This window comes from Pomacea canaliculata, linkage group LG4 (genome assembly GCF_003073045.1).
Source record: "Pomacea canaliculata isolate SZHN2017 linkage group LG4, ASM307304v1, whole genome shotgun sequence".
NCBI classification, from domain to species: domain Eukaryota; kingdom Metazoa; phylum Mollusca; class Gastropoda; order Architaenioglossa; family Ampullariidae; genus Pomacea; species Pomacea canaliculata.
The window spans coordinates 4,919,638-4,938,542 of NC_037593.1; the positions used below are offsets into that span (position 1 = coordinate 4,919,638).

The 18,905-nt window shown below is 41.6% G+C and overlaps 1 long non-coding RNA gene across 1 annotated transcript; it reads left to right on the top strand.

The window, feature by feature from the left end:
- The first annotated feature begins 5,090 nt into the window (after window positions 1-5,090).
- Window positions 5,091-6,374, top strand: LOC112562866. The gene is made up of 3 exons (XR_003098936.1): window positions 5,091-5,152; window positions 5,551-5,665; window positions 6,279-6,374. It is a non-coding gene; the product is annotated as an uncharacterized LOC112562866 (long non-coding RNA).
- Window positions 6,375-18,905: the final 12,531 nt, after the last annotated feature.

An 18,905-nucleotide genomic window follows, 5' to 3' on the forward strand; every position in this document is an offset into this window, starting at 1 on the left:
AGATGTAAATTCCAGAGAAGATGGTCCAAGGTATGAGAGTTAAGTTGGAGGGGGGGAGAGCAATTAAAGTGTTTCACGCCCACCCAACAACTAAAGATATACCACGGCAAAGCTCTAATGGGAGGTGAGACGAGCGGCGCTAGTTACAGGAGTGATTGGGGAGAGACGGGGGAGAGGAGGAAGGGAATCGTAGGCCTTGACCGCGTTCATATGAATGAACTGAAAATACTACACTTCTTTTCTCACACCACTTGTTTTTTTCCTTCCCTCATGAAAATTCCACAGCAGCTGTCAAACCCAATGGCAGTGTCAAAGTGTATTTACCATGTATGTATTATTTCAGTCACGTCTTTACTCGCGTTCATATACGACCGCGGGTGCGTGTGTATGTGTGCGCGCGCGTGCTCACGAGACAAATGCTTTATTATCTCAGGATGCCCAGAGTTGGACACTGATCACGGCTAAGACCAGTAGGTCAAAATATGCGAGTTGAGATGTCTCGGGAAGCAAACAAAACCAGAAAGGACATGATCGAAAACAAAACCAAACATCTCAGGGAGTATTAGTGGCGGACTTTTCACTCTATCAACACACGATGCGACATAATCAAGCGCTCAATCATCCTCCTACAGCATAGTCACGTGGTTCAGTCTCTCGACATCCTACAGCACAATCAAGTGGTTCAGCAACTTGACCAAGATTCAAGATGAGCAGCCAACAATCAGAACCTTCCCTCAAAGATCCTCTGGCACTCGTGCAGGAGAACGAACGACTCTGAAGAGCGTCTATGGTCGGAGTCCCCTCTCATTGCATGGCTCGCACACAGAAAAGACGAAATTAAAAAAAAAAATAAAAAAAAAAAAAAATGTATATACATTCTGTCTGTGGCGTGTACGATAAACATCGGAGTCTTATTTCCCCCAGATCCACGTCATCCTCGCATGCTGTCAATATTTATGGTATAACTGATAGCAGACGAGTGTGACTTGTCTACCAGGTCACTCAATCAACGGCTCCCCATCTGTTGCAGCGTCACACGTGATCGCAACAGCTGTGACCGCTGGCCGTTAGCCTTGAACACCTACACCTGGTCCAGGATTTTGAAAATCTGTTGATGCGCATTTTGAAAGGACTGGTTTTCTCACATTGCACCGGATCGAAAGCAGTTTTAGAACAGCCATCAAACTCTACCTGCTTGGAAGTTCATATCTTTTTTCTTCCCACTATGATGTGTTTAAAAACTTATCACTACATAATAGATGCTGGAGTTTTGTATACAAGCAATTTATGAAGACAGCGCTAAAACATTTTTGTTCAAAAATTCTTCATGGTGTAGTGACAGTCTGTTCAGCGGTAGGTGCTTAGTTTAATGCCCGTCTGCAGATCGCAAAAGGCATTGATTAAATAAACTAACTTCCTAATTAGAATACTTTAAACGGGGATCGATACTGTAATACTGTTATCGCACGACTCATCCTGTCACTTAAGTTCAAATCTTATTAAAAATTACTTATCGGATTAATACACCAACTGTCAGATACACAATGTTCAGGAGATGAGTTTCGAAACTACACTGACAAAAGCAGCAAGAAGAGCTCAGACTGACAGAAATTTCCCGAAGGGTGGCCAATGTTCCTGTAGTGACAAACAGTCGAGTGCATCTGTTACCAGCAATTCTTAAGAATTAATCCAACGGACGCGAACATTGTCAACGGGAAGAGAGTAAAACTCGGAACATCCTGCTAGTGGCGCTGCTATCGCAGGAAGCAAGTGGTTACGAGGACGAGCAGAGCTGTGGATGGAATATTCAACTGGGTTTTGCCGAGAACAATATCGGCATGTACTGTTCAAGTGGATTTTATATCAGTATATCACAAATTCCTGTCACTAAACACTCTTAAGCATCACATGAAATACTATTTTGTCAGTAATCAGAAATATTGCAGTAACCTTTTGGTCAAAAATAAAGCACCGCAGGAGGGTTTTTTATTTTAATTATTAACCCTCAGCATGGCTTCATTCTTTAATTTGTTACACGAATTAATTATGAAGCTAGTCAGTGATGGAAGACATGAAGTGCGCAGATTTAGGGTTTCGACCTCTAAGCCACTCATTTACATAATCGATGCACAATTCGAGAAGGTTCCAGCAGCTTCATCACAGTGGTTTTATTGCCATAGCCATCTGTGCTGAGGGAGAATTATTCTGACGAAAACGACCTTCATTCTCACATGAATTAAATTAATTAAAAATCGCAATTCATATGTTGGGGTTGGTTTCAGAGCAGCTGCTCGGTTGTTGTGCCCTCGGCCACACATACTTCCCACTGCCTCCTTCATTCGCACTCTCCCCAAAAATCAACCAATGATAATGTCTTCAATAAGTTATATATATTTTATGGTCAGCAATTTGAACCTTAAAATCTCACATACTATTAGTCTCCTTCTTATTTTAAAGTATCTTTTAATTAGTAATACGAATAAATAATTTACCACAAATAATTTTTATAAATTGGATAAGTATTCTCAGTACATGCTTTTTATGGAGTAGAAGGGACTGTTAAATTTAACGGCCTTAACATATTTTAAATAAAATTTAGAATTTTTGCTTCATTGTTGAAGTAACCACAGACTAGAATATAGTGAAATTAGTTCCCTGAATAACAAGCTTTATATTTTGTACAGTGCAGTTGGTGATCTTGGTATATTGTATAACAGCTCAGTCTGAACCGGAATGTTATTATGTAAGGTTCTTAACTTAAAATACTCTTCACAGTCCTTGTAAGATAAGAGTAATAAAGTTTTCACAGAAGAAAGAAAGACTCTTTATACATTATCTCTTTCTCATACTATGCAGAGAACCATTTTGAGATAATCATGTCAAACAAACACCTTCTAACCTTACATTTAAAATAGTTGGGAAGATCTTCAAATTTTTCTGTTGGTCCAAAATCCACGACACCTCTAAACTTTCAGCAAATCTTTAACTGCAGTAACATAATCTGAATGGATTCCTTTGTTCGTAAAAATAAATACATATTCCATTACAAATACAATTCGTAGGTAGACCAACAAGCAATGCTAGAGATTCATGTTTAATAATAGTGTTACAAATTTGTTATACCAAAACATAACATTCTAGTCTTTGCAATATGATATATTGGAAATTTACCTTAGAGGTGGTGTGTTTGTCCTAAGTAGAAAAGTCTGCTTATAATAAACACATGTAATTTTGTAGCCTGATAACAAGAACCAAAGCTCCACGTTCATAATACAGCAATACTAGAGAAGTAATCATCTTATCAAATAGGTCCACGTGTACATCTGCAGGAAGTGACCGTTTCCGACAAGTATGTTGGGATGAGAGCTATGAGACCTAAGAAATGTAGGTGGGTCGTTTGTAAGTTAATTTATTTCTAGACCACAAACTCTCATTGTTTGTTTGTTTGACACCTTTCATATGCAAAATGTTGACATATAGGTAAAGTACTGTCGGCAATGTTAGCAAGTCTTGTTATTGAATATAAATCCAGATTGTAGATACATGTGTAAGTCTCGCCTATTGATGGATTCAAGGTCCCGCTACCGTTTCGCTTGAGCGGTTCCAACATGCCGAGCGTGACCCTGCATGTCATTCTATTTTAAGTCCAGGTCACAAAGGACACACGCGCACAGCATGCAGAGCAAAATGTGTGTGCGTGTGATCGAATCCTATAATGCAGGTTTTGTTGGTCTCTTGCCTACAAAAATGTCACACATAGATGTAGCATTGTTGCCCCAGAAAATCAATGCCTTGTGTGACGGAGGTTAAAGGTCGGAGGGCGAAGGAAAATGCACAGCCACACTTTTCCTGTTGTTTTCCTTCTCGGATGTGACGTGGCTGCCCTTTGATCAAATCGACTTCCGGTTGCCCCACATGGCCGACCCGTGCAAGGTCGCTGCTCCTCTGGCGGGAAATATTTTCCATCCCTTTCTCGCTCCTCCGTTAAGTTTGTTTGTGTGTGTGGGGGTGATGAGAGAGAGATAATGAATCTTTTTCACGATAGTAATGGTTCATTCCCCTTATCCGCCATTGTGTTGACTGTGAGGGTTGGAGGACAGTCCTATCGAAGTAGTGGTGACTGTATTTGTTTCAGTGTTTGTATTTTTTAGGGCAGGGAAGGATACGAAATGAACAAGATCTTCTTCGTCTTCTCGCCCTTCTCCTCCTCATCAGTCTCAACAATCGTGTTGGCTTGTGGTCAACCCACATACTTTGCCGAGTGTAACGGGCACCGCAAAACAAAATGGAAACTAGCAGGAAGAAGCTCAGGGAAGATCTCACTAACTGAAACGGAAAGTGTGAGACAACAGATTATGTCGCTGAGTGGAGATTCGTCGTCCATGACTCGACTCAAGTTTTCAAAAGCCTGTCAACAAGACCGGAGGTACGCTGACAAACCGGAACACAATCGAAAGCAGACATCCGGTGTAACGGTGTTATCGCAGGGCCCACCCTGACATGAAGGTGAAGTAAAGGGCACTTCCAAGAGGAGAAATGCGAAGAAATTTTCTCAAGTATTATAATATTCAATTCTACGATGGGATTGCTTCAGAAGAGGGAATCTTCGAAACGATGTTATGTGATTAAAATGTAATGCAATCATTCTGAAACGAAGCATCGTCGTTATAATTCAATGCAGACAGTTTAACAGTTTCAGCAGCAAAGGTCATTTTATCATGCAAAGATATATATATATATATATTTTACATATTATACTTTCAATTGTGTCTGTATCATCAATCTTAATCCTCAGTATATGTAACCTGTAAACTTTAACCTTTAACTTCTTAAATTATGACACTTAGCTTTGCAGGTTTATTTTGGTGTTCCAGCAAAAATACTTGAAAGATCTGCTAGAGTAAGAGTCGAACCCTTGACAGTAAGATTTCCACTGATGACAAGTTAGCATATGGTTCCAATCTCTCTCATTGGCCGTGTCTTAGCATCGTCAACGTATCTATGTAAATCCTGATGTCACAGGCCTTGACCTCTCTCTGTGCATGCTGGAGTTTGTAGGCCACATCTCCACAAGCTTGCTGTGATAGCGGCGGGAGGGTGAGGCAGATGTGGGTAAATATTTTCAACAATGCTCCGCCCAAACATAAAAGAGGTTTGCACTTTAATATACTTTTATTTAAATTCATGCGCCTCAAGGCTCTTATTCATACAGTTGTGTGTCTATTTGAGTGTAAGCTAAAAATACACAAACAGTCGACTCATGTGAACGGTCTCTTTATGAGACACACAATGACAATACAGATTTTAAGTAAGGGAAATGACACATCATCCAAACCGTCATTGTTTTCTGTATGCAAGCCCAGTGATGACCTCTAGTGGTCTAGGGTATTTCAGGGTCATCATGAAACGCGGGTTTGCGCGAAATGTTGCTTGTAGTTATTAATATTTAAAACATTTATCACTTTTCGCTATTGTTGATAAATCTGTATACTTTTCGTCTACTTGTTTTATCCTTACTTCTTGGAAGTAGTTCTAGGATGTGTTCTGTAGGCTACTCATCTTCTCCACCGGGACTCACAGGACAAAATAGAGACTTCATTTCAGTTGACAATTTGGTCAGCTGTGCCTGATAGTGAGCCTGAATATGATCACCTTGTCTGGACAGGTTAGAAATTATAGTGTGGTTGTAGTGGTCTGTATGTGGACCTGATTATGGTCTTTATCTCTGTACTTTTAGACCTCACTGACTTACTGTGTTTTTTCTGCACACCCACCACCCTCTGTTCTCTGCTTCTCCGTTGCCAGCTACGTAGCAGTGTGAGGGAATCCACTGAAGTGCAATTCCCAGGCAGTGAAGGGTTTAGAACTCTAGATTATAAATACGATTTTTTTCCCCGACTATAATATTAAACGGAAGAAGCTGAGCGCCTTATAATCTTAGTCTGATGTGTCACAGCTTCATGCGAGACAGTAATGATCATGGCAAAGAGAGAAAGCCTGATAAAATGTTGTAGTTCGACACGTGTCCTCTCCCTTTCTCTGTCTTCTTGTGAATGATAGAGAGAGAGAGAGAGTGAGAAACAGAGACAGTGTATGTGTGTGTTTTAACAGTGAAAACTTTTCAATGCTTACCATTTATAGAGACCGTATGTCTCAGTTTACACAAGGTTAGAATCAGACGATTTTAGTTTCCCCAAACCCTTGCTTCGTTTCGTTTACTTTCTCTACTGTCAGTTTGATGTGTGATGGTATCAGGTACAACATTTGGGTATCAGCAGGAAACACACGTTGTCTCCCCTTGTGTACCAGCGATGTCCAGCCAACGGCGTCAACGAGGCTTTGAGCGAGCGTCCTCACTCCGTCCCGTGTTGCTGTCACTGCAAGTGTCCGTTGGAAACTAAATGAACTGTGAAATACAGTTGATTCTGACTGCAAGTGTACAGACATAGACTTACGTATATTTGCAAAAACCTGCTAATTATCATTGTTTACGGTCACCTGCACTCTACAGTGCCTTTCAGACGAGGAAGATAACTAAATAAAAACAACAATATTAAATTTTAAAAGTGATATAATTTAAAGTAAAAGAAAACACAAAATAAATCCAAATTTCCCTACTCACATTTCTAACACAAGTTTCTTCTAATGTCTCAAAATATCCGATCTTCTTGTCGACAATACAGTTCCCCACACAGTCTCCACTTTAAAGCAACACAAAATCTACACTTGACAATGACACAAAATATCCACTTGAATATAACACGAAGTTTCCACTGGCACCGACGCCCTTCCTGAAAATGTTAATTCAATGCTGGTCGGCGAACCCCAGGCAGATACGAAGAATAAGAGCAACAAACAAAAGAGAAAAATACAAAAACACACAAAACACAAAAACCTCAACAGGTTCAATGTTACTCTACGATAAAAATCTGGTAATTCCAAGTTTGTTCAGGACTTGTACATAACAATACAATCTTGTCAGGATTTGTTCCCAAGACTACAACACCAAGTCCGTTCAAGACTGGTTACAAAACAAAAAAGTCCGCTCGGGACGCACTGACAACACGGAGGAGACTGTTCTCTCCCCTCCAGTCAAGGAAAAACTCAGTCACACCACAAACATCATAAACATTACAACACTCTTTCCTTTGTTCTTCGAACAAAACAACCTATAAACACCACTTGATTAAAACAAAGACCGGCAGCCATCCCTGAGAGCCGCAGTAATTGGTGTCTTTCAACCTCCCCCTTCAGTTACTTTTCCCTCTCCCTTTCGTAGGTATAAATAAATAAAAATACAGCGCAGCAGGTTTGTGACATTTACATTGTTATGTATGTGGATAACGAGCATTACATCATAATGTGTAACGGATATGAATGTTTTTTACAGACGTTACACCACACTAACATCATCACTCGCATGTGCATAATCAAGAAAATACTGGAAAAAAAAATAAACAAAGTGCTAGTCAGTGATATGAATGAAACAATTCGTATTAATAGCTTCACGAGAGAGTTCACCCGTTATGTACAAGATTATTTATCTCCCATTCCTTCCCGTGGCGCTGTAACTGTCATCCTTGAGGGGCTGGAGCAGTGACGTCACTCATAAAAAATGTTCTCGCGATGTTTCCGTAAACAAGTAGCCAACAGCTACAAACAGAAAGAATTTTTCATCCGCCAGCCTTGCAGCCGCTCACAACAGCTTCCGGACCGGTCTGAAGTTCATCTGTTAACTCTCTGTTCAGCTCTGACCCTCTGATTTTAAACTAACCCTATAATTTATTGCTACCCTTCCCACTAAACTACGAGTTACACCTCCGCTGGCCTCTTTGACTTCGCGGAGGAATATATTAACCGGCTTCCAGGCGGCGGTGATGAATTTTAGACCGACAATGGCGAGAAAATCGACTTCGACGAAGCAAGAGGACGGATGACAGATTGTGACGAAGCAAGAAGACGGGGGACATGTGAACAAGAGAGGAGAACTGATGATGGGTCATCTCACCAGCTCACACCCTTTCCACACCCACTCATCCGTTCGAGGGCTTCCACACCAAAGCAAGGGTATCCACCTACACTTGATAAAATGTACAGCTCAGCCGAATTATTATTATTGTTGTTACGTGAAAACAATGATGTAAACTTGCTTTGCCACAGTCTATCATCCATCCTCCTTCTCCGTGACAGCTGATTTTCTCTCCATTTTTCTCACCCTTCATGCCCAGAAAACAACACGTGTCCTGACCTCAGCACCTGGCGTCTAGCACAAACATAACTACATAAACAAAAATATAAACACAGATAAATCATTTTGACGTAACAGATGTTCAGGTGTAATTGAAAGGAAGTATTCCTTCTCCCCAATACCCTCATCCACCAGGTGTTAAATCCCTTGTCACCCATACTCAAGCTTAAAGACCCACCCGACTGGTCCGACTGTGGTGTTCGCATTCAACAGACAGCTGTGTAGGTCCAGTAGATCATCTCTAACCACAAAAGAAGTTGGTCCATTTTCTTCTGAAAGATGAATCCTTTGGGAACGTATGAACACAGTTTCCGTTCCTATATTTTCCTGTGCAGTCAACAAGGTCAGAATAGTTTCCATATCTGCACTTGGGTTTTCGAGATTCGGTATTTTCTTGTATCCGCCATGCTGTGGTCATGCAAGATGCCACGGTTACTGACGTCACAAAGTCCAAAATAAATGGAGATGTAAACAGGCGAGGACATTGTTTTATTTAATGTCCCGAGATTCGTGGTCCTCCTTGCGTGGTTCTCCTTGTCCAAGGTATTAATCAGTGATAGGACAGGAGTCTTTGGAGCATGTGTTGCCGGTCGGTAGGTCTTTAAAGCTTTATGAAGGTATTTGTAGTCGTTGCTGTGTCTGTGGTATTGTGTTCATTTGCTTCTTGGGTCGAATCCATGTAGAGTGTAGACTGTAGACCTTTTATCTTTCCAACTCTCCCTTCCTCGTATTCAAACTTCTTAAAGGGAAAATCAAGTAAATTGTCAGTTCGACTTGAATGATAGACACTTTTTACACACACACATTGTCAGTAACTCTTTGGAAATCTCAGCATTTGAGCTAGTCTTGGATTTTTCATGATGAAGAGTGGAAACCACGAAGGGTTGTTTTGGAAAAAGAACAAGACAAGTGACTTTCCTGGACATAAGAACAAAACAAATCACGAGCATTGTGGGACTGATCCTGTTACAGCTACTCTAAAACTCCGGATTGTTTTCATTTCAGGATCACCTTACCATCTGACTAGCTCTTCACTTTAAATTAATGAAATGACTAGCTGCCATGGCACACCTGGTCTCCAGACTACAAGATGTCGTTGTTTATAGCCTAAAGCTGAGGTGTGCCTCTTATTTGAGTTTTCTTTGTCATCTGTGAACATGTCACACCTGTCTTCTCTGCCACCTGTGAATACGTCACCCCTGTCTTCTCTGTCACTAGATATCCACAACATATAGTCCTTCGCGAGCATGTTTCTAGATACTAAAAGTAGTCCCTTTTACACATCACAAGGAAATTTTGATCCTCGCTAACTTTCCGAGAGAGAAGAAAGAATAATGCATGAAGATAATTTACAGTATCCTCTACCTTCATGCGCTAACTCTTGTAAATTTGATTTTATTTCTCTCTTTTGAACTATCACTTCATTTTGAGCCAAGCATGTGATTGCGAGGTCCATACAGTTGATAGTCTATGTTCACCAACGGGGGAAAGGGAGGGAGATACTAAGGGCAGTATAGACAGATTTTATATCGCACCACCTCACACATTTATCTTTCTCCCTTCGTCGCTCTTTCTCCATGCTGTTCTCTCTCTCTATGGTGTAGGACACTTTTAAATAACGGCTTTGTCCACGTGTGTTCTGTGTACAAGATGTATGTCACAATATCTTCTGAGTAGCATGTTTGGCCTGGAGCCACACACGCGATACTGAACTCCCTACCAAACATCCTACAACCTTTGACTTTTGAGTAGTCAACACAAATATTCTGGGTGGATGGGAGATCACACACACACACATAAACATCGCCTTATTTAGAAGATGATGTACACATCATTCATTATTTTCACAGTGTAGCGAGTTTTGTGAAAGAGGATTTAGAAAGATAATTGTCCAAAATGAGCATCGGAGGAGCAGCTGAGAGATGTAGAGATTGGATTTGCAGGGCGGAAAGATAACTTTATTAAACTCTTCCCTTTCCCCGCCTGGAAAATCCATTCCTATCTCTCAAATGGTCTTCTCTGCACAAAGGCTCGTACTGCGAGTCGGAAAAGGTACGGGCGCCATTCACTACTCCAGGCAAAGAAGAATGCCAATAAAAACCTAAATTAATCCCGCCTCCAGTCCACTTTAATTAAAGTTTCTTGTGTGCATTTTTACGGCCCTATTGTTGGATATACAGCGAGGTCAGGGCCAGATGAAAAGACCAAAACATGAGACGAAAATGATCTCGAAAGCGGAATGCCACACCCAGTTACATCTGCTGCCACTGCGCATGCCCAGAAGCCGTTGCGTTGTTGTGGAGATGATGAACCCTGCTATCGTGTTTGAATGTTGTTCCTGAAATAGATCAGTAGACACAAAGCAATCGTTCCGCGAAGAACAAAAAAAATTTGTTGCTTTTTTTTTTGAATTTTGTAAAGTTCGCTAAGACTACGTGTCTGAGTGTTTCACACGAAACGCGGGTAAGGATGGTAAGGACACAAAGTCCACCTGTTCTACCTCGTCTTTAAAACCAAATAATCGGATGTTACACCTTTTATAATGACTGGATAATGCTATTTTCTCAAAATCAAATTGAATATTCACCTCCTCTCTTTTTTCAAGAGACACACATCTCCTAACATCAACAAGAGGCCATAAGGTTCATTAATTCTTCTCTTGACCGATACCGGTCGTTTGGAGGAGGACATGAATGAAAAGACCCGTCACTTACACCTGTCTTGGGAGATGATGAGTTGATCCTGCTCAGGATGACAATTCCATTTCTTGATATTCGTAACTCAGTTCTTCTTCTGGTCACCTCGGCACCGACATCCCTCCAAGGTGCCTTGAAGGACCTGGTCTCCATTTCACACGCGTTGGAGTCTGTTGGTAAGGGGCAGCGCATAGCCGAGTGGTTATAGAACTGGACTTGGAACTGAGAGTGCGCTGGTTCAATGTCCGATTAGCGCAGCAAACGTCCCTCAGTCGACAGCTGGCAGGAATGTGTACCTGACTCCTTAGAGGGTTGGGGAAGGCAAGGCAGAGAGGGACAGGAGATGGACACCGCCCTCATGTACACCTGGCCCCGAGAAGAGTGAGGTCTCTAACACCCTTCACCCCAGTGACCTGAAAAGTTAGGGGATGACCTTTACCTTGCATTAAGGAATTGCAGGTCTGTACTGTCGTCTGCTAATTGCCCTTCCGCCGATGGAAATGGAAGTAAAATTTCTCCTTAACTGCGCTGTTACCTGCTGGGAAGTCAGTCTCTTCTGCTGGTAGTTCCCTGGCAGTCTTGCTGATGCGATTCCGACTTGGATGGCAGATTAGGTTTATTGTTCTGTAGTTCTGACTCTATTTCCTTTTTTGGAAGTGGAATGGTTAGTAGCTGCGTCCATTTCTCAGACTCTTTGACATACAGCAGTGAAGGACTTCGGTCCCCACCTTGCTTGAGCCCCTAAGCTGGGATTTCCTGTCTGTGTATCACTCTTTCCACCTACTACCTGTAGGTCTGCAGGTTTCCTGGAGCTAGTCTGGATGTTTGAAGGATGTTAGCGTCTGTGTTCAGCTGGAGGATGTACAGATCTTTGAATATTTAATTCACAAATGATATAATTATTTACTCCCCTTTCTAGCCATGAAGTAGCCATTGATGTCTTCAAAGACTTAGGTCTTGTGTTGACATGTTTTGGCGAGGGTCATTACCAGGCAATTTCGCTGTAACCCCGTATCCCTTCCTCCTCTGTGATCCGGCTTTGATCTTCTATCCAGTTTTTCCCGGCTGCCCTCATCTCTTTGCTAATGTAACAATTCACTTCTTTGTACTTGCAAGCTGCCTCGGGTTAGCTTTTCCTTTCTGTCTTCAAGGCTCTTATCTGGTGACAGAGATCTAGGCTGTTCATTATGACCCAGGGATTGCCTTCTTCTTTTGACACCCTGGCACATTCTGGGCAGTTGACAGAAGAACCTCTTTCATGAGGCCTTGATAATGTAAACGTGTTCATGTACAATCCCAAGCGAGAACAAGTCTGTTCCAGAGAAAAACGGGGAACTCAAGTAAAGCGCCATGCTTCCGGTTATAAACTGGTTTCGAGGCTCCGCGGACACTACTTCTTGTTTCTAAACATTACCACCACTTTATAACTACGGGTCCAGGGGTAAACAACATCTACGGGATCTGGACATCGCTTTCTAACTTTGAAAACAAGATGCTTATCCTCGAGTTCTTTACCTTGCCCCAGGTCAACAATTGCCCTCGTCACAGATGACTATGTTGAGTTCTTTCTGTGCGTGGATGATGTTTGTAGCAGTGTATCTCGAGAATAGGAAGAGAAAAATATTGAGATTTACTATCAAAAACATGTTACAGCCGACTTGACCATTCAATACTTTTAGCTTCGATAAATCGAAAAGACAAAGATCTTCAGAGCTTGCTTTGACCTCAAAATGGCTGAATAAATGAAAGTTAAGAGGACAGGGAAAATGCTTTGACAGTTCCGGTTAAAATAAATCAACGAAAATTTCTAACAATGACGATAATATGTTAAAAGGTCCCTTTAAAATATTTTTAAAAAAAACTTCTCGAAATGCCAAATGAACTAAATGACATAATCACCATAGTATTATTCAGGTAATGCATCGTGCAAGAAAAACCCTTTTCCCTTCTTTTGCTGCGTCACATAGGTCAAATGTCACAAAATACTCCCTAATATTCAAACTGTGTCGTGTGAAAGTAGAGCTGTTCTCATTGTGTGGGGTAAGGAAGAGCCCATAGCATAGTTTTAAGGATCAAAGGTCATCTTAGCTTTATGCACTTTACTAGCAAACGACGGCGGAAGCCCACAGATTACAAAGAGTTGAAGTGAGAAGTAAGTCAGAATAAGAATCAAGTGAGTGAAGCTCACGCGCTGATGCACAGAATGAACTAACCACACATCTCTCTAAAAACCCTCGCCCGCCCATCTCTCACCTTTCGTGACCCCGGCTGCCGACACACAAAGGAATTATTGAGCTCTTCTTCAAGTCATCTACAACATACACACACTCGTCCCTTGAGTGACTCAGTAAAAGTTAAAGAAGCGACAAGGAGGACCAGCATGATCTTGACATGCCGAACAGGGCTGCCATCGCGCACCTCACTGAGATAAAACACAATACAGCGATTGTCAGAACCTTACAGTTTTTGTTTAATTATTTAAATTTTTTTTGCTTCTTTCTCATTTGTCATAAGGATTTCTGACGTGCAATACCCTGGGAGAGTAATGCTCACTAGCCTTCTATTCGTCTTTTTAGGGAGCTACAGTTGTATCCCCAGCGGGAACGGGAAGAGTGTTACGGTTATCTTCCGCTTTTTTGTCCAAGCACAATAAACCACGAGTTTCCTCTCAGGGACATGTCATCTCTGACTGCGACAGAAATGTCAACTAAATTTGTTTATCGTGTTATAAAATCTTCTGCCTGCCCATCTAAGCCCATGCCATTATTGCAGGATATCCCTAAAGGGCCATGACTGGACACACACAGTGGACTACTGATTAAACCTGACACACAGACGTGTATAGGTGGACTGCTGTCTGTCTGCCGAGACCAACGCTCAGCCTCTTGCGAAGTTCTCCGCTGTTAGTCTAGGCGAGCCTAAACAAAGAATGTGACTAAACCGGAAGTTATTTACACACCAGCCTCGTTCTAGCTAACTGGAAAAAAATAGTCTGCACAGTTCAGTAATACAAGTTCGTGCTTGACATATTTTGACTTAACGAAACATTTGCCGTAGTCACAGTCGACCGTGTGTCCACAAACATAGCTTCATCAGTCTTTATAATATATATTTTATCATACGATATTTAAGTTGAAGAATCAAAGTATCAGCAAACGAAGCAAACAAGGGCTAGCTGAAGGATAGTACTGGGTCTAGGGACCAGAGACCACATTTGCAATGGTAGCCTAATGGTTATCGTGAATCAGTTAGCTAACTTGCTTCAATGATTACTCAGTTTAGCAGTTCTAGCTAACTTTTCCCCACCAAGCTGGGTAAGTTGCCGTTAATTAAATAATAATATAAATTAGTTGCTACCTTAATGCTGCGAAGCCCAATGAAGCATAGTGACTAAGGCGGCTATTGTTGTGCTGATATGAGTTTGATTCTTATCACAGTTTTAATTTTTAAAAGTTTTTAAAACTTACAGAAACAGGTCAACATTTTTTTTTCTTCAGTTGAAGATCATTTTCGGGCTTCTTAATTTCAACCTTATTTCGCCCGAGATGTGTGAATCTCGGATTATCTCATAAATTAGGGTTAAAGTTGGAGTTAGGATTTGAGTGACACTTAAAGTTATTTGCTGGGGTTGACAAATTCGGACTGGAGGTTAGCAGGTACTGCATGCGCATGTGTCGCCCAGCCTGGTGAGGTACATTAAAATGTCAGAGGAAATACGAGTATTTGCATCTGCCGACAGGTTTGAAAAGAAAATCAATGACAACAACCATAAAGTGGATGTTACCTGAATACAGACATACGCCATTGACTGTAAAATGACTACCTGGCGCTGTTTTCATAAGGTTTTATAAACTCCATGCTATAGCCCTTAAAGGACACGCCTTGAATTTGATATCAAAGCTGAGCAAAAGCAATCACCTCCCCTCCACACACACACACCAACCCACTAACACCAAACTACACCAACAGCTAGGTATTAATGATAGGAATTACAAAAAGTGTTGAATATTTCTCATCTGACAGTAGGCCCAATGCACTCTTCAAACATAACGCATACACACAAACAAAATAAACAAAAATATCAAATACGCGTGGTGTAAGGAACACAATATCAGCAAATACAGAAACATATAAACAGTGACAAAACACAAGACAAACGAGAAAGAGCACACAAAGCCTGCCACACTGTGTACACCAGGTCTGGCAGTCAAGGCGAGGTGGGAGAGTTGTTTTAAAGTTGTCTTCAACTATTCAAATGACAAACTCAGTCCAGAAGGAGCAGTAGTTGACAGAATATATAAATAGCAACAAACACTCCATCAATCATACCACGTTCCTCTTAAAAATACTTTCTTCTTCTTCACCATTCATTTCATCCAACTTACAAACATTTGGTGGGTCCGGAAGTTGCAGAGGTAGCGGACATAAAAGCGGTTTCTTATTCTCCCAAGGGAGATAATAACTCCCCCCCACACTAATAGCCGGCGCCAGAGCTGACAGGAGGTCAGAAAGCTCCAAGATGACCAATACAAAAGTTTCATGACATCAATAACAAATCCAGATTGCTGGACCAGAAGACAGGATGATCCTAGAGTTCAGCCCAAACGTCCAACAAAGGGAGATAAACAGCATAGAGCTAGAGGTTGGTATCGTGGCGAATCCTACATTTCCAGTTGGTCGCATCACTTGGTTTGCTTCCCTTACCTGGCTTCTCCAATCTGAGAAAAGGAAGAATGGACCTATGAAGAGGAGACTGTGAACCCGGGTTTGTCCACACCTGGGGTAGGAAAAAGCCAAGGTCAGGCGATGTACAGGTGAGCTGTGCACTGCATCACCACCTGTTGCAGTTGATGAACATTTTACGCAGCGACAGGTAGCGCCGTCTGCTGTCTGTCCTCGCCAGCCTCTAAATTAAACCTGACAACATGGTTCGTAAGCCTGCAGTCAATACACTGTATCTCCTTTGTTTCGCCAAGCAGACGATCTCATCTCGTCCCAACCCAGACCCCAACCTTTCCTTTCTTTTTTTCTTCTTCTCCTCCCCACCCTCCTCTCACACCCACCTCCTCCCACACCCACCCTCCTCCCACCCCTCAGAACTGGAGGAACACTGGTTCTGTGCCGCGGACAGCAGAGGTCGCTGTACACTACTGAATATTTTACTACAAGCATTGACAAACTCGCCTTTGTTACCCGAAACTGTATACTGCACGTGAATAGATTCTTTTTTTATTATTATTATTTCTTTCTTTTCTTCTTTTGTGTGCTTTCCAAAGGTGGCGCTGCGGCAGGCGTTCTATTGATCTCCAGTGTCACATTCATGCTAGTCCGTGCTCTCGTCTTTCTATTATCAGACGCTTCTCTCCCATCGGTTGGGGGTCGAGCTGGTGGTCTCCTCGGACAGAGGTCACCTGAATAATTTGCATCTTCAATGTGCAGGATCGAAGTATTTCGATTGATTTTGACACGTGTCCCTGGTACCCACGGGTACTGGGTGGGGTGACATGTCTTTGTCATATCTTTGGGTGCTGCCAAGGATGTCTTGAGGTAAGTGTTGTTCATGTGGACGATGAATGGAAGTCAAAGTTCACATGTTTATTCTGCTTGTGAATGTGTCGTTCTTGCCATGGAATAATAGTGTTTGAACAGAGAAATAACTTCAAGACTAGTTGTTTGACAGCAGCAACTACTCCATTCCTGATGAAATCGGCATTTTAGTGTCCTTACACTTTAGTGTTTTATTGTCAACCACTCAGTCAATGTTGCTTTACAATCAACAACTGCTAGTAATCAACAGAATCATAAAAAGCTAGATGAGAAAAACAAGTCTCCTGCGTCCAAGAGTTTTAAACCTTTAGACTTCGCTGTTCTTAGTTTTTTGAAAAAAAAAATCAAGACCTCCTTTGGAGTAATGTGAACTGTCTTCCAAAGTTCTCGCATTGGCCATGGAAGATGTTATAAATAAGGACAACCCAATTTTTGACCCAGGGTTAGTATTTTATAATACGGTCACAAAACACCTTGGGCGATACATTAACTTAGAATGCATGTGTGAGAAAGACTACACCTTTTCCCTGTATATCTAACATGTGTCTGTCTGAACCTTCTGTAAATTCACACTTTGTTGTAGCCGCGAGCAGCAAGGACATTAAAAATGCTTTCAGCCTCATAAACACTTTGTTCATCCCATTGTGCTGGTTCAGCTTGAGGATTGACACGTGACAAGTTGTGATAGGACTAAATGAAGGTGCACGTTCAGGTGAGCTGGAGGGTGAGGGTAACAATGGTTAGAGTCTAGACACCCATCAGCACCATCCTGGACATGTTGACAGGTAGACGACAGATGAATCAACAACCGTTTGGAGTCCACGACCGGGACTCGTTATGTGTTCAGCTAGTGACAAGAAGTGAATGAGTATTTGGAGATTGGGTTCTGATTGTCTTGCTGGCCTTGCTAACCGTTCTGCACTTGTTAGTCTCGTCAGCCATGTAAATGAAGTCACCACCTTTCATGTCCAGTGAGCTCCCCTTCTAGGCTACAATTGCAGGTACAGAACAATCCTTGAGGCCGCGACACAGATGCATGCAAAATAATGCATTTAAATGATGTTTCTACAATATTTGTATGTCAGGGTGCACGGCAAGGAACGGAACACATTTAAAAATAACTTACAAACGTTTCATGATCCACATGACATGTCAGCATGCATCCACAAGGTATGTCAACGCTTGATGTACAACTGAGACAAGTCGCTATGTTCTATCACACATGAGTTATCTACTCGGGTACTTCATTGACGTCAGCGAGTAACGGTTGTTACATCCAGCAAAGAACTTACTGTGGTCTATATTTAGACTTTGTCAGAAATGTGTGTACACAAAAAATGAGGGAAGGGGAGATAAGGTCCCTGCAACACACTAGGGGACCCACAGACTTCTGTACCCTGTGTCTGTAATCTTTTAACAATCTTACAGTCGACAAGTCAACAAGGACAGTAGACATTCTTAAGTACAGTTTATCTACATCTTCACTCCCTTATCTTCCTAGATTATCTGATGTCAGTGAAAGCCTGGCTGAGTGAGGCAACGAACAAGAGTTATTCACGACTGCTGTAATCTTTACCTACAGAGGTTATCGTCGCTGTTTTCTTTGGGACAATGAACTTCATTAATTCAGAACATTTGTGACAACACAGTGATGAGCTGCTCTAATGTTATACTCGTCGCTGCAGGGTAGAGGAAAGGTAAATGATGTAAATCAGTAGTTTATATCATTTACAGTGTTTGTAAAACTAGCCAATCCTTCACGACTTACAATTGAAATTTTCAGAGCATTCTTTGTTTCAATGAGAACTTGCTAATTTGGAGTACTCGGACATAGGCTGCTTTGTCTGCGAGAATTCAAGGGACTGTTCATGAGCCTCACTTTGTTTGTCAAAATAACGGGCATCGGTGTCGTGTGAGAGAGTGAGTTTTGAATCTCTTGTTTTGATGACTCACATGGGCGAATGCCATGTTGATGCAGCTGTTGTGGTCTGGCTGTCCGGATAACATCTCTACAGTTGAATATGTAGCAGCAGTTGTCAGGTGAGTGACAGTCAAACAAAAGATGACATGATTCACAGTGCAGACAATAGCAGTGGACTTTGATATAGTCATATGTAATTACAACTTATTTCAAAAACGAAAACATCGCGAACATCATCTAACAGATTTTTTTTTAAAATAAATCCTTCTTTGCCTTAGTTTTCCTCTATGGTTCAGCCGGAGGTAATCAATCAGGTATGATCTTAAAATTCTACATATCTTCTGTGAGGCCAGCAGGCCATGATGTGGTTGAATGATTGCTGCGATCAGTAGATAGGACTGCGTCTGGAGCAATAAAACAGTCTGAACGTTTTTGCCGACATTAAATTATTTGCACTCGGTTAACTTTCTTCTCTCTTTCCCTCGCACTTGAA